The following is a 3,356-nucleotide window of genomic DNA, read 5'->3' as shown; positions in this document are numbered from 1 at the left end:
AATAATAATAATAATAATAATAATAATAAACGGAGCAATTCCAAGAGGGTCCTCACACCATCGGTGCTCGGGCCCTAATAATAATAATAATAATAATAAACGGAGCAATTCCAAGAGGGTCCTCACACCATCGGTGCTCGGGCCCTAATAAACGGAGCAATTCCAAGAGGGTCCTCGCACCATCGGTGCTCGGGCCCTAATAATAAACGGAGCAATTCCAAGAGGGTCCTCACACCATCGGTGCTCGGGCCCTAATAATAATAATAAACGGAGCAATTCCAAGAGGGTCCTCACACCATCGGTGCTCGGGCCCTAATAATAATAATAATAAACGGAGCAATTCCAAGAGGGTCCTCACACCATCGGTGCTCGGGCCCTAATAATAATAATAATAAACGGAGCAATTCCAAGAGGGTCCTCACACCATCGGTGCTCGGGCCCTAATAAACGGAGCAATTCCAAGAGGGTCCTCACACCATCGGTGCTCGGGCCCTAATAATAATAATAATAATAATAATAATAATAATAATAATAATAATAATAATAAATGGAGCAATTCCAAGAGGGTCCTCACACCATCGGTGCTCGGGCCCTAATAATAATAATAATAATAATAAACAAAGCAGATACAAGAGGGTCCTCGCACCTCGGTGCTCGGGCCCTAATAATAATAATAAACAAAGCACATACAAGAGGGTCCTCGCACCTCGGTGCTCGGGCCCTAATAAACTAAGCTTTTTGCGGTTTATGACGAAAGCGCTGCCCCCCTCCAGCAGTAGGTTTAAAATACACATTTTGAGGGCCTCTGCCTTTTTGTTCATGTTGTTTTTTTTTAACTATACATAGTTCAACTACCAATGTAACATTTCATACATTTTAGACAGTAAACACTATGTTTATTATATTTCGCTGTGAACATTAAATACAACATTATTTGTATTTTAAACTAAGTAACTTATACAAATCAACCACAACAAAAAACAATAATAATAATATCCACAATTTAGGTTTTAATTGTTTAATTGTATTAAAAAAAAAAAGAAAAAAAACATCTTACAATACATTGAACCACATGTACTGCAAGTGATCGTGTTTGTTACAGGGAAGACACATTGCACGCACACACACGAACTTCACTCTTCGTCTGTACCAAGACCTCCATCATCTGTGAAGCAATCCCAGCTACAGTAGCCAGGGTGGTCATCTGAGGAGTAAAACCCCAAAATAACTCCCTGTTGGCCATTTCCCTGGTAGCCAGTCCCACAGTCTTTGTAAAGCTGTCTGCACTGTAGGCGACTGCACCTGGAGATGGTGTACAGCTTTCTGTACATTTGAATGTGTCTCTTTGAATATTTTTTCCAATTCACTACACCTGTTCAGTATTAAAACACAATTATGACAGGACATTCAGACACAATTCAGACAATAAATGAACATCTTTAACAGTCAAAGTTTCATTTTAGGAAAGAGAATGAGATTACCCACAAAAAACAAGCGGGGACAACCACACTTATTGTACTCACTATCAAGCCAGCTGAAGTGTGCCTCTTGTTGAAAATTCTCTTGGCTGACAATGCTGTTAAACCTCTGGCATGTCAGAGCCAGCCTGAGGATTGCAGAGCAGCCATCTTCTAGAACGACAAAGACAAGGATACTCTGGAGAATGTCATCTGGCAACTGTAGATATGAAATATGATTTACAAGTAATATACACTCAAGTCAAGCCATTTTCATTAACATTATTAACACGTGCCTGCAAAATGTCAGTGGTCACTGCACCATCCTGTGAAACCCTTGCGATTTTTGCTGGGAGTGTAGTTACCTTCAAAAAGTCAAACATAAACAGATTGTTTAGGAAACAGCTGCATATTTATGCATGCTACTTTCACTACTTTTAGTTTTAACCAAAATATTACCAAAGTGTTGTGTCTCCTCTTCCTAGGGACATTAAAAGGCAGGTGGCAGACTTCCTTCCCCCATCTTCCTGCCTTCCTGTGTAAAATGTGCAAATCTTCGACCATGTCTGTAATTGACATTGACCAAATATATCATCATGCTTTCCCACTTTGACAGTAGTATCTATTAAATGTACTACTTTTAATTTCACAAACCGTACCCCTCAATCTCAAGGTTCTCCAGCAAAACCTTGCACCACCACCTCCTCAGATATGGCATGTCATACTGAACATAAGAACAGTTATAAGGTAATTCAAAACAATCAACAAACATTTTTATGTTAACACCAAGACTTCACTTACAATGGTGAAATCAAATGCTGCCTCCATAGTTATGTACCAGGCATACTGTAAAAGCAGAAAGCTGTTATTTTGCCATGTCTGTGTATGAGCAAAAATTAACAAAGATTAATAAAGTTGAGGTGCTCCGTAACAGCAATATAGGGCGTAATGAACATGGTGTGGACACAATGGATATTGTGTAGACATTAATAAACATCCTTAAAATGAGCTTTGCAATTCACCATAACCATGAATACTCCACAGTCAATCCCAAAATGTTGTAGGGGTAGTCCCTATTTGAAGAAAGAATACCCATTATGAAGAATTTACAATGACTGTCAACCTTATACATGTATTTCTTATATATTTTCATTGTGCTGTAAGTGATCATTACCTCAACACCCAGGCCTGATTGTTCTTCCCATGGCCCAGGAATGAGCTTTTGTGCAACAGCCCTGATAAAAATTAAGACAGTGTTACGAGGAATATTTACAATTTAAATACACAGTATAATTCAGCCGTGGAATACAAACAATGTAGAACATTCAGTGTGTGGAAGAACATGAAATTCCAACAATGCTTACATCCTCAGAACGTGAGGAGGTACTATAACTATGCAGAGTTTTCCTTAGTAGCCTTGACAAGTCAGGGGAATGTGACTGCCAAAAGTAGTTGCATTAATGTGGGCAAGTCAGGGGAACGTGACCTTAAAGAAAGGATGTTATGTTGTCAATTCAAATCAGTTTATTTATTGCTGTACTAATGAGAAGGTACTTACAGAAAGACTACCTAAAGGGTCACAATTCAAGGGTGGGAGCCATGTTGGGGGGATGTGGAGGTCCATAATAAAGACATTTTTAAAAGACTTTCTTTATTGTACTACACAGAAAATATAGTCCCACTAAAATATAGACGTATACATACCTATAGCTCAACTACCTCCTTCACAAGCCTCACACAGGCATTTCCCACCTGTGCATATGATTGAATTATTATAATTTTTTTTACTGTATTTACAAACAAAACATCTTGAGTGCTTTCACATTCCAACAAAATCTAAAATGTGAAAGCCAAAATGCAAATTTAAAAGTAGCATTAAAAAAAAAAAAAAAACTTTAA

At 38.3% G+C, this 3,356-nt stretch overlaps 1 long non-coding RNA gene across 1 annotated transcript; it reads right to left on the bottom strand.

Moving 5' to 3' along the window:
• Window positions 1-1,062: 1,062 nt before the first annotated feature.
• Window positions 1,063-2,937, bottom strand: LOC132115686 (uncharacterized). Its single transcript, XR_009425540.1, has 7 exons — window positions 2,632-2,937; window positions 2,480-2,530; window positions 2,259-2,303; window positions 2,117-2,181; window positions 1,917-2,023; window positions 1,524-1,822; window positions 1,063-1,372 (listed from the first exon to the last, which is right to left on the bottom strand). It is a non-coding gene; the product is annotated as an uncharacterized LOC132115686 (long non-coding RNA).
• Window positions 2,938-3,356: the final 419 nt, after the last annotated feature.

Source organism: Carassius carassius, chromosome 35 (genome assembly GCF_963082965.1).
Source record: "Carassius carassius chromosome 35, fCarCar2.1, whole genome shotgun sequence".
NCBI classification, from domain to species: Eukaryota; Metazoa; Chordata; class Actinopteri; order Cypriniformes; family Cyprinidae; genus Carassius; species Carassius carassius.
This window is presented reverse-complemented; position numbering and strand designations above follow the sequence as displayed.